Source organism: Callospermophilus lateralis, chromosome 2 (assembly GCF_048772815.1).
Source record: "Callospermophilus lateralis isolate mCalLat2 chromosome 2, mCalLat2.hap1, whole genome shotgun sequence".
Taxonomy (NCBI): domain Eukaryota; kingdom Metazoa; phylum Chordata; class Mammalia; order Rodentia; family Sciuridae; genus Callospermophilus; species Callospermophilus lateralis.
In genome coordinates this window covers 201335047-201348113 of record NC_135306.1, presented here as the reverse complement: position 1 = coordinate 201348113, position 13067 = coordinate 201335047, and the positions used below count along the sequence as shown (strand labels likewise).

Genomic DNA, 13067 nt, shown 5'->3' with positions numbered 1-13067 from the left:
CAATCCTCCTGCCTCAGCCTCCAGAGCCACTGGGATTACAGGCATTTGCTACCACAAACCGGCTCCTGGTCCTTTATTTTTAAACATAGAATTTTCACATAAAAATAATGATTCCGGATATAAAATCTGCATTATATTTTTTTCATTCAATATTATATTGCAAGATTTTCTGTTTACTTATATTAGTCTTCATAAAAGTTCATTTTAAAATTCATCCTTTCAGCAATAATTTGTTTGGTATCTTTTCCTAATAGTCACTCTTCCAGTCACTCAACATACAGCAGTGAGCAAAACCAGGCTTTGATTTTATGAGGCTTATATCCCAGAAGGAAAAGAAATAAAAAGTATAAAAAGGAGTATATGATTGTGATGCAGTTTTCTAGAACATCATTTTTACTCAAAATTATGTCCCTATGACTCACCTATAATTTATGTGGGCACAGCTTACTCATTTTCACCACTGTATAATATTCCATCTCATGAACATAACTGTGGGGAGTGGGGAAATGCTCCCCAAAGATATCAGCTCTCAATCTCTGAAACCTGTCGTGGTTCCCTTATACAGGATCTAATGCAGATGTAATCAAGTTTATGAATCTTGAGGTGGGGAGATTATCCTGGATCTCTAAGTTGGGCTCTAAATGTCCCATTATAAGAAGAAAGCAAAGAGATGTGACACAGAGCAAGGAAGAATTCATATTCAAAGAATGTGAGTTCATAGAGGGTGGATGTCGCCATCACCAGGAACTCTGACACCCACAGGAAGCCAGAAGATGCAAGGAGCACATTATTCCCTAGAGCTTCTGAAGAAACACTGAGCTACCAACATCTTCCTTTCAGCCTAGCACTATTGATTTTTTGACTTTTGCCTCAAGAGTGCAAGAAAATAAATTTTCTGTTGCTTAAATCCACCTAATTTGTGATCATCTGTTACAGTTACTGTAGAAAATTAATACAGCTTTATTTGGGAACCCAGAGTGGGGTACTGCTGTAACAAATACCCAAATGTGTGGAGGTAAGCTTTGGAACTGGGTAATGCGTAGACGCTAGAAGATTTTTGAGGGGATGGGGTGCCAGGGATTGAACCTAGGGGCACTTAACCCCTGAGCTACATCCCCAGCCCTTTTTATTTTGAGAAGGATCTCACTAAGTTCTTCGGGTCTTGCTAAGACTGGCCATGAACTTGCTGTGATCCTCCTGCCTCAGCCTCCTGGGTTGCTAGGATGCAGTTGTGCACCACCACTCCCAGAAAGCCTGGAAGAATTTTGAGAAGCATGGCAGAAGAAACCCACTGATCAGAACGATGAATGTTTAAGGCTGCTCGTGATGAGAAAAAATGTTACTGGAAACTGGAGAAGAGATCCCTGTCACGTAGTGTCAGGAAGTCTCACTGTACTGTGCCCTTTAGTTGTATGGAAAGCAGAACTCGCAAGTGATGAGCTTGGATATTTAGCTGAGGTGACGTGCAAGCAAGAGTTGAAGGTGCAGGCTGGTTTCTTTTTAATGAGTGTGGTAAAAGATACAGAGAGTTCCAAGAGGAACTGTCAAGCGAAAAATGAACCAGCACTTGATGATCTAGGATAGTCTCAGCCCATCCAGATTGTGAAAGATGCTAAAATGAGATGGTGCACTGTTAGGAAAGGGTGTGCTAAAGGGCAGGCTGTTGGTGAGGCTCGACACCTTTTGCCACTGCTGAGGGTATTAGGTGCCTGAGTCACAGATCCACTGAATCATGTCAGCACAAGCCAGAATAGAGAGCAGATTCCCCAGGAAGGATCTGTGGAGCACCCTTTTATTTAGTGATGCAGTTCCCTGTGGCAATACACAGGAGAACCACAAGATTTTAAAGAATGGTATCCCAGCAGAAATGCTGCCGTCTAGACTGAGAGAGGAACCAACAAAATGAAAAGGAAGAAAGGTTGATGGTCTCCAAGAGTTCTACAGGCAGGAAGCAGGTTTATAAAACTGCTCAGCTCCAAACAAGTGCTGCCCTTTAAGAAAAGGAAGAATGAGCTGGGCGGGCGTGGTGGTGCACGCCTGAAATCCCAGCTACTCGGAAAGCTGAGGCAGGAGGATGGCAAGTTCGAGGCCAGCCCCAGCAATTTAGCCAGACCCTGTCTCAACATAAAAAATAAAAAGGGCTGGGAGTGTAGCTCAGTGGTAAAGCACCACTAGGTTCAGTTTCCAGTACTGCAAACAAAGGGTGGTGGGGGAAGGAAAAGAAAGAAAAGAAAGAGGAAGAATTGCTCAAAGGGATGACTTTCAGGCCCAGAGGTCAAAGCCGCAGGTGCAAAGGCTGAAACTGTGGGTCACAGAGGATTCACCTCCTCCAAGCCTAATGGAATTTGCTCTGTTGGATTTTGGAATTGCCTGGGACCCAGGACTCCTTTCTCTCTTCCATTTTCTCTTTGGGAGTGGGGACATCTGTAACTGTTATACTGTGCCAATCCAACCTTGCATTTGGGGAATGGATGCCTTGTTTTCCTAGTTCCACAATTCCAGAAATAAAAAGGGATTATACCGGTCTCTTACCCATACTTCATTTAGAAGACAAAATTTGGGGCTTAAAATTATAATTGGATAAGATTTTTGGACTTGAGTATCTTATTTTATTTATCTTTTTATTGTCTTTGGTTTTCAATCTGCTAACTGAAGTCTAAGATCAAGGTGGGAGCAGATTCAGGGTCTAGTAAGAGCTCCACCCCCCACCCCCACACACACACCCCACACCCCCTCACCCCACACCCCCCACACCCCCACACACCCCCACACACCCCCCACCCCAGCTTCCAAGACGGCACCTTCTTGACGCACCCTCACATAGAGGAGGGGACACAGGTGGAAAGGCAAAAGGCGGTAGCTGCTCCCTTCACTTTATAAGGCCACTAATCCCATTCAAGAGGACTCCATCCTCATAACTTAAGGACCCTCTGAAGCCCCCTCCCCCCTTAATACTATCACATTAGCAATTCAGTTCCGGCTAGGAGTCCGAGGGCCACGTTTAGGCCACAGCATCACCCTTGGGCTTCTTTTGAGAAACTAGCGTGTGGAAGTTTTGCTGAGGCCTTGGATACACAAACGTCCCTTTATCCTCTGCTCATACTTGAACGATACTTGGGTCATCATGGAATTCTAGGTTGGAGATGCTTTTCCTTCAGAATTTTGGAGGTAGTCTTTCCTGTCTCCTTGCTTCTTGGGTTGTGGTGAGGTTCAAATCCATTCTGATTCCAAACCCCTTGTTCTGACTCCTTCCGTGTTTATGGGGCTTGCCCCGTCTTCTTCTTGTCCCAGTGGTCTCAAATGCTCCGTCACCTCTCTGAGGCACAAGGAGGGTGGTCTTTCAGTTTGAAAACTCATGTACGTCAGTTCTCGGAAATGATTTTGAATTGTTGGATACTGTGTTCCTTCATTTATTTCTGTTCTCTCTTGTAAATTAGGTATCAACCCTCCTAAATCCATCTTCTCTGTTCTCTTTCTCTATTTTCTCTTTCCTTCTTTTTGCTTGTTTTTTGAATATTCCATCAATGTTGTACGCTTCTTCCTGGGTTCCCATAGCTGCCTTACTTTTTAAAGATAGACCTTGATTCCAAGAGTTCTTCAAGCTCTCCGAATGCTTACTTTCACAGAATCAGTTCTTATTTCAGGAATGCAATGCGCCAGTTCTCTCTGAGGATACTAAAGCTGGCTCTTCCCTTCTCCCCTCCCCCACCCCTTCTTCCCCCTGCAGAGCCTCTGTTTCCTGCAAGTTGCTTTTTCATGCTTCCTGGGTTTGGTTCCTTTCACGTTAGAGGTTCTCCTTGGTTGGCTAATAATCCTCCGTCGCCTGCTCATTATTCAGAATGGGGGGAGTTTAGCGGGGTGCAGTGGTGCACACCTGTGATCCCCGCTAAGAAGGAGGCTGAGGCTTGGAGGATCCCAAGTTCAATGTCAACTTGGGTAACAGTGAGACCCCCATCTCCAAATAAAAAAAGGTGGGTGGTGGGAGAGGACATTCAACGACTGATGGGCCACTGCTCAGCATGTTGGCTTTGACCTTCACAATGTGACGTCCTCGGCTGGATGTCTGCTGGGGAATACTGACCTTAGGGCTCCCTTCCTGGGCTGGCCAGAGGCCCCAAGAAGGACATCTGGAAGGTAAAGTTCTGCCACCCTGCTGGCCCCTGAGTAACACAAGAGGTCTGGGGGTCTGTTTTCAGCATGTGTTCAATCGCTTAATCTCTGGAGGTGGCCCAGGGACACTCTGTTTCGCCATCTCCAGAGGAAAATTCCCAGCCTTACGCTAAACTCAGAAGGGGAAGGTCTCCAGTGGCATGAAGCAGGGAGAGGACCTAGGGATGGGATTCTCAATTAGCTTTGAACTAATGCTCCTTTGTGTGTGTGTTGGGGGGAAGTGCTGGGGATTGAACCCAGGGCCTTGTGCGTGCGAGGCAAGCACTCTACCAACTGAGCTATGTCCCCAGCCCCTGCTTCATATTTTGACCTTTATTACCAGTGCCAGAGGTTTCTGCTGCTGCCACCTCTGACATTTTGCTTCCTAGGTCTGTTAGTGAGAGAGTTCCATTGGTATTCATAATTTAAAGGTAGATTTGCCTAATTTCTTCCTGTAGCTCTAATGATTTTTGCTTTAAGTATTTTTAGGCATGAATTTATCTATCTATCTATTTATTTATTTATTTATGGTACTGGGGATTGAACCCAGGGGCCCTTAACTACTGAGCCACATCCTCAGCCGTTGTTTTGGGGTTTTTTTTGGTATTTTATTTAGAGATAGTTGAGTTGCCTAAGGCTTCCCTGAGTTGCTGAGGCTGGCTTTGAACTCCATATTCTCCTGTCTCAGCCTCCTGAGCCACTGACATTACAGGCATGGATCACCACACCTGGCCAGGCATGAACTAATTTAGAACAGTCATATCTTTTGTGAATCTAGCTTTTATTTTTAAAGATTGTTAGTAAATAAAATATTCTGGTCTTAAAGCTCAGCTATTGATATAGGGGCACCACCTTTCTTTTTTTTTTTTTTTTTTTTTTCTGGTAACTTTTGTGGATCTCCATTCTACACTGTCAGCTTGTTCCCTGCTGTGACTAAAAGGCCCAACCAGAACAACCGTAGAGGAGGAAGAGTTTATTGGGGGATCACGGTTTCAGAGGTCTCAGTCCACAGGCAGCTGGCTCCACTCCTCAGAGCTCAAGGTGAGGCCCACATCAGGGCAGAAGAGTGTGGTAGAGGGAAGCAGCCCACATGCTGCTCAGAGAGCAGAGAAAGTTCCACGCACCAGATGTGAAATATAGAGCCCAAAGCCAAGCCTCCAGTGACCCACCTCCTCCAGCCACACCTACCAGCCTTTAGCCACCACCGGTTAATCCTATCAAGAGGATCAACTCATTGATTGGGTTAAGACTCTGATGACCCAATCATTCCTCCTCTGAACCTTCTTGTATTGTCTCACACGTGATCTTTTGGGGGACACCTCACATCCAGGCTAGAACAATACCTTATGCTTAAGTGTGTCAGAAATGTCTTCCCCACCCTCCCCCTAGACACAGTGGTACATGCTTGTAAGCCCAGCGAGTAGCGAGGCTGAGACAGGAGGATCACAAGTTCCAGACCAGCCTGGTCAACTTAGTGACACCCTGCCTCAAAGTAAAAATTAAAACAGATCTGGGGTGTGGCTCAAAGTGGCAGAGCAGTCACCTAGACTGTGTGAAAGGTCCTGGATTCAGTGCCTGGTACTACCCCCCCACACACAAAAAAAGTTTTTCCTTTATCATGTTAAAATGTACAGCTTAATGGCATTAAGTGTACTCATACTGTTGGGCAATCATCCAGTTCTCCTTGATAATCTAATTGCTTTTTCATCTTCAATTCATACATGACCTTTCTATATATAGGACTGCACTATCTGGAGTCCTACAGCATCCAGATCTGACGTGTGTGGTTTCTGCTCCTCATTCACGTGGCTCACATGTTTATGTGCTAGTGATCTCTGACGGGGAGCTCACTGCCCGATATTAACCAATGGGAATCTCATACACAACGTAGACACTTTGTTCCAGAGAATATTTCCATCTGCTTCTGTCGGGAGCCAGGGGATGCCACCAACGTGGGACGCTTCAATTTTCCTTGAAGGTCCTAGTTTGATCGAGGTGCCCAAGATTCAGCCCTTAATCTCCCTCTTGGCCAAGCTCCCAGCTTTTGGGAGTGAGGAAGCAGCTTTTGGAGATTTGTTGTTGTTGTTATTGTTGTTGATGTTGTAGGTGGACACAATACTTTTTTTAAACTTATTTTTAGGTGGTGCTGGGATTAAACCCAGTGCCTCCCTCACATGTATTTGGCAAGTGCTCTATCACTAGCTGCAACCCCAGCTGCTTTTGGAGATCTTGGTGGACAACAAGGCCTCAAAGAATCATGGCCTCTCTTTCTCTAGGATAGTGTGTGTGTGCGTGTGTGTGTGCGTGTGTGTGTGTGTGTGTGTGTGTGTGTGTGTGTGCATGCATGTGTGTGCCCACCATGTTGCTCAGGCTGGCCTCTTAACCCCTAGGATCACGTCATCCTCCTGCCTTGGCCCCTTGTGTAGCTGGGGCTACCGGCAGATCCACCATGTCTGGCTGAGGATATGCTTTTTCTGTAGCAGAAAGATTCCCCGCTGCTCCAAGTCCACCACATCCTAGGAATAGAGACTCTCTAGCCCATTCCACACACCCCCATTAGAGCCATCTTTTGGACGTATAAATCTAATCACATCACATTCCTGTTTAAATCTCAATAACTCCCCTTTGTCTAGTATAAAATCTGAAATCTCAGTATTCAAAGCCCCACATGATCTGGTCCCTGATTCTCATGCCAGCTTCTTATCTTTCCACTCCCAAATCCTCCCCCTCGGGAATTTTTTCCAGGCCCCACATCCAGGTTGAGTTCCTGAATATATTCCCAGAACACCCTGCTCTCCCCGCATCCTGACCCATCACACACAGCTATAATGAGATGTCCCCCTACACATGACAGACACCCTCCCGGATCACATATTTCACAAATGCAGAAACTCTGTCTTGTTTACTCGCCTTGCATCAGCACCTGGCGCTGGGGCCCATCGAACAATCGATGGAATAAATGAATGGTACGTCTCTGGGCTTTCCGTGTTTTTCTTATTGATTTTTGCCAATTCTCTCAAGGGAAAGATGTTGACACCTTGCCTTTGGCCGAGAATATTTTCCCTTTGTTACTTGCCTTTTAATTTTGGTTATTTGCTTTCAACAGGATGAAGAACTTTTACATTTCACTGTCAACAGACCTATTGGTTCTTGTCTGTTGAGATCTCTTTAAACACTTCCAAGTTGAAGAAAGTCCTTTCCCAGATTCTGGACAAACAAATGTCCTTCGCTTTTTTTTTTTTCTTTACACAAACTGCCAGAAGGGCTCTGATCGTTTTTTCTCTCCTGCTAAAAAATGTTTAACAGTCTCCTTAGAGCTTTTAGAATAAAGTCCAAATTCTTTAACTTGGTCTCCAAGGCCCCAAACCTGAACCCAAGGGCTCGTTACCACTGAACCACATCCCCTGCCCTTTTTGTTTTTTATGTTGAGACAGGGTCTCTCTCAGTTGCTGAGGCTGGCCTCCTGCCTCAGCCTCCTGAGTTACCGGGATTTGAGGTGTGCACCACTGTGCGGGGGACCCCTCCATTTCTAAATAGATAATGAAATCTTGTTTATTCTTTAAGCCCTACTTTCTCTAAAAAGCCTCACCTTATGATTCCTCCTGAGGGGGTGTATGGCGAAGGGATAAGAAAATAATCTTTCAAGTCAGACAAGCCTGGATTAAAATCTAAGATCCTTCATTTTGTTAGCCAGTGGCCAAATCCTTTCCTCTTTCAAGTTCCCCCCTCACCACCACCACCCCCCCTTTTATTTTTTAGCCCTGGGTGTGGAACCTCAAGTTCTCTCTCCCTCAGCTCCATCCCTCGACACTCCTCCTCCTCCCCGGGCCCCAATCTTTAAAAGGGGCACCAAAAGCAGTAAAGGACCACTGCAGGGGGAACCGGGTGTGATTGCCTAGGCACCCATCCTGGGACCGTCCCTGCCACACCCCACATTCCGCCATTTGGACGGGAGTCTCCAGCTCTGGGTCACACCTTCCCTAGGTAGTTGTGTTTTCCCCAGAAGGCTTGGTCCTGGAATTCCTTCCAATGATCAGGTGGCTGACGTCCTCCCCGGCAGGCCAGGCCGGAGTGAGCCAACAGGTTCCACTCTGGGGAGCCAGTCCAGGCCCCCAGGCGCCTTGATGGGACTCCTGGACTATCGGGTCTGAAACATCCCCCTCCTTCCTTTCTCCATTCGAGCTGCCGTGGCTTCTTCACTGAGAGATGAAGTCTCTAAAGAGGTCTCCGCACCCCTGCCCCTTTCCCACCACCACCCCACAGTATGATGGCGAGTTCAGTGAAATTAAGCGGATCCTCCCGATTTCTGCTTGCGTAAACCGAGGCTCAAGCTCCGGGAGGCCTGGGCACTGGGCTGGGGGACTGGGGGATCTTGGCCCTATTCTAGGAGATGGGACAGGAATCCGGCTCTCAGGGCCTCTGCCCTGGAGGGGGATGCGAGGCTCCCGGAGGCTGCAGATACCTCTGTGTAAGAGCAAGGACGAGGACTCCCTGCTGTGGCTTGGGTCTCCGCAGCTGAGGGTGAGGTGGGGACTTCCTGGCCCTGAGGACTCCAACTGTTCTATCTGCAAAATGGGGAAAGGGACTGTGTCCCAGGGTCTTAGTGTTCTCAAAGTGCTTTCCTGGGCCCAGCCCTTCTCTCAGCCCAGACTGTCCCCAGGGCCTGACTTCACCACGTGGGCCTGACCAAATCTCTGACACCATCGCAGCCTCCACCCTGGGCCCTGCCCTTCCCCAAGGAACCTGGGCCTGACTCCAGCTCACACCCCGGCCAGGGGGGTAGCTGTGGTCTCCGCAGGCACATCTGACCCCCTCCCTCCACACCGCATCTTCCCCTCCCTCTCTCCCTCCCTCCCTCTTGAAATCCGAGCCGGGATCCTGGGAGAATTCTGGCTACAGAACATTCCACCCAGTTGTCCAAACACTCCCCACAGCTGGAGCAGGGAGCAGTGGCCAGAAGCAGCCCTGGGCTGCTGTTTCCATGGAAACGGGCAGTCCTCACTCAGAGGGCCACCCTGGCTGCCCTGAGGCGTCAGAGGATTGAGAGGACAAAGGAAGAGTCCCCCTCCTCCCCAATCGCCACCAACACCCAGTCCCTAGGGCCTGCCCAAGGCCACCCTGCCAGGCGCCCGGGCCCAGCCAGGTGTGCACACTTGGCTCCCGTCGTCCAGCCTGGAGGTGGCTGGGCAGCCTCCTGAGCCTCCCCTCGTGGCCAGGCCGGCTCCTGGCAGGGGGAGGCCAGGCGGGAACGCAGCCCCTGGAGGCGACGGCTTCTACTGGAACTCCAGCCCAGCCCAGCGCCTGGTTTGCAGGACAGGGCCGGCGCCTTTTTGGTCCTGATTTTTCCAAGTTTCCAGCTGAGGGTGAGGTCTTGTAAGCCGGCTGGTCTCAGGTCCAGAAAGCAGCGCCTCTCTGCACGGCACCCTGTCCCCGCCTCAGCTTCCCCCTGAGGGGCTGCGGGGCTCGGCTGTCCCGGGCAGTGGGCTGAGCCCGTCCCCTCCTCCAAGTCGGGGTGATGGGAGATGCTCCCCTTTCCCACTTCCTGTTTCCATTAATAGTTTCCAGGTGAGGCCAAGGTTGCCGGGCAGAGGAAGGTGGGGGCACCAGAGGGTTTAGTGGGGGGACGAGCCAGAAGCAAAAACAGGAAGGGGGTGGGAGCAGGCCATGGAAACTTCACCCGCAGGAAGGGGAGGCCGGCATCTGGTCTGCATTAGGCTGAGAGCCTGGAAGCCCAAAGCCGGGGAGATATTGTTATCCGCTGGGTGGGGCAGCGGGGGGCTGGCTCCTCGCAGAGGCCGACATGAAAGAAGAGGGAGCTGGAAGGAGAAGGGGAGAGGAAACCCTGCTTCCACTCAACACCGTGGTGGCAGACACTTGTCCAAGGTTACTTTCTTTCTTTGATTCACAACTTCACAGGGGGAAAGTGTCCTTCCCATTTTATAGATGATGGTTGGACCGAGTCCCAGAGAGGTTAAGTGACTTGCCCAAGGTCACCCAGCCAGAGAAGGGCAGAAGGGGGATTAGAATTCAGACAGACTTACAGACATTCCACACAGGGGTCGAGGCTGACCGGGCGCCGGGCCAGAGGGTGCCGAGAAGGATACTGTGAGGAGAGCAGGCAGGTCTCTGCGATAAGGCCGTCAGGATCTTGCGAGAGGATCTGAGAGTTCCCAAGGACGTTCATGACACAAAGCTGAGGCCCAGCGCTGTGCTGCAGAGGGGACAGCTTCCTGGAGGACGGGGGATGAGCAAAGAGACAGGGTGGAAATGGCAGGCCGAGGGGAGAGTGTGGGGAGGCGGGCGGCTTAGAGGGTGTCTGGTCATGGCTGCTGGCCTGGGGCACCTCAGAGGGTGACAGTGTCACTGGGGAGACTGAGACACAGAGGGGCTAGAAGTGCGGTTGAATGCAGCCTGACTCCAGGCCTGAGCTGCCACCTGCTCACAGAACTGTCCCCTGGTCATGGTGGCTAAAGTGTTAAGGGCTACTGAGGCTGGGGTGGTGGGCCAGGGCCTGTCCAAGGCCACACAGCCAGCTGTCCACAGGACCAGCCGGACAGGCTCTCTCCACTGTGTCCACCTGGGAGGAGAGGGGACAGCAGCCCCCTTTGTGCCTAGGGAAAGCCCAGGGCCTCAGGCTCCGAGGGGAAGCGTCCCACCCCCCTGGCCCAGAGCCCAGGAAGGAGGCCCCTGACTCTTCTGCTGCTCTGAGTCTGGGAGTTAATAATTATGGGTCGAGGAGATAGAGGCCCATCTGGGAGGCTACGCCCTCTGGGGCTGCTGCTCCTAGAGATAGCAAAGGTTAGTGTGGGGATCGCCTGGGGCGGGGAGCAGCCACCAGCCACCTGACCTCCCCCCCTCCAGAATGGATGCCTCCAAGGAGCCCACCGGGTGCCCGGCCAGAGGGACATGCCCAGTGTTCCTGGCCATGAGCTCGGGGACTGTGCGCTACGCCCCATCAGGCCCGGGTCCTGCCCTTTTGAAGTGCTTGGGAGAGGAGTCTTGGGACACAGGCAGGTGAGCTAGAGACCTGGGGCATGGGAGACGGGGTCCTGCCACCGCGTGAACACTGGGGCAGGTGGAAGCTGGGCTCCCGACAGGGTGCTGGCATGGACCTATGAGCAAGTTTCAGGAGCCTCTTACAAGGTCACCTCCAGCCAGTAGCTCGGATTGCCTTGTTCAACTTGATGGTTGTTCAGAAGTGGAAATGGAAGCTCAGAGAGGGCAAGGCACTCACTCTGGGCCACACAGTGAGCCAAGGACACCCCTAAGTCCAGAATCGGGGACTGGGTCACCCAGGCTTCTCACCTGCCCTCAGCTAAGTCTCTGTGGTTAAGGCCACCAAGCCCGGCATGGGAATGGCAGGGGCCATACAGGAAGGAAGTTGAAGAGGGCAGTGGCTTGTGGGCAGAGGAAACACCTTTATTTCTCCCTCTCTACCTGCTGGGCCCCCCTTCTGACTGTAGGCAGCTGCAGTGTCCTGTGAGCCCTCTGGTTTGGGGGCTGATTCTTTTTGGAAAACTGGTGTAAGCAGACTGGCCCTCACCACCCCTGGCTGTGCGACATCAGACGGGTACCTTAACTTCTCTGAGCCCATCCCTTTTTAGTGGAAGAACAGGGTTCACTGTGCTCTGGGAAGAGGCAGTCGCCTGGATGCACAGAGGACAGGATATTTCTGGTTAGTAATTGGATGTCAGCGTTCCCAGAATGGTGACCACACACTTGTCCTTTGAGGCCTCTCTCAAGGGCCCTCATAGGCTGCGGACTCTTCTCTGGGGCTGTAACCTCTTCACCCCTTAGATTCCCCTAGTCAGGGCTACCATCAGTTATCTCCTGCCCGGGCTTGCGGACTCAGAGGGCAAGGCTCTATTTTGGGCTCCTTCTGTGTCTCCTCCTTCTATGCCTAAAACAAGATTTCAAGGTCATCCTGGTAATTACTTAGCGAGACCCTGTCTTAAAATAAAAAGGGCTGAAAATGTAGCTCACTGGGGCAGACAACTTGCCGGCATCTGCAAGGTCTGAGTTCCATCCCCGGGACTGCACAGAAGAAGAAAAAAGGAAGAAAAAGGTGAACAGACAAGGAGCAGGAAGACAACAGTTGCTCAAGGCTTAGCTGGTGAAGGAAGCAAGTCAATAGACATGTTGACATCTGTGCTGAACTCGGGTGGGTAGAGGAACACAGGTCCAACAAGCTGGTCCCTGTCCTCTGGAAGCCATAATCCTGCAAACAATTACCCTGTGTAGGAGCCTGGGCTGAATGGTTCTGGAAAGTTGGAAGGGATGCCATAGAGGGCTGTCCAGGTTGCTCACTGGATAAGGTGTTGGCCAAGGGAGTGGGCAAGGCAGGAAATCCAGCCTGGCCTCCACTCACCAAGTCCTGTACCTTGGTGGGAAAGGAGCACCCTTTTCTCTTTTGACCAGAGACACCATGGATTGCAAGTCATGCCCTAGGCAAGCAGGGCGTGGTGGTATGCACCTGTCTCAGCCACTGGGGAGGCTGAGGAAGGAGGATCCCAAATTGGAGTCCCAGGAGGGCAGGGTCTATATCTGTACAATTCCCTTCTAGGCCCTCCTGTCATGGTTGTAAGGCCCATAGATTGTGCTCAGAAGGGGTGGCTGAATGAATGAGTGAATGAAATGTGTCCCCCAAATGAAGACCTGTCACCCTCAAACATGGGCTAGGCTGCAGCGTAGTAGTCAAGAACTCAGCCTGGGCCCCAGGGTCTGTGGGCCTGGAAGAGTAGCACCGATAGTTCTGGTGGCATCTGGAAGGGGAAGGTCCTTGTCTCCAACCCTCAGTCCTGCTCCAGAGCCAGATGGTAGAAGCCCCAGTCACTGGCAGGAGAGAAGGGAGTTTGCCCTCACTGGCTCCAGGTCCAGACTGAAGTTCTGGCCAATGGTCAGGGAGCGGGGGCTGAGGG

At 50.8% G+C, this 13067-nt stretch overlaps 1 non-coding gene across 1 annotated transcript; it reads right to left on the bottom strand.

Moving 5' to 3' along the window:
- Window positions 1-4378: 4378 nt before the first annotated feature.
- On the bottom strand, window positions 4379-4461 carry Trnaa-cgc (transfer RNA alanine (anticodon CGC)). Its single transcript has one exon. It is a non-coding gene; the product is annotated as a tRNA-Ala (tRNA).
- Window positions 4462-13067: the final 8606 nt, after the last annotated feature.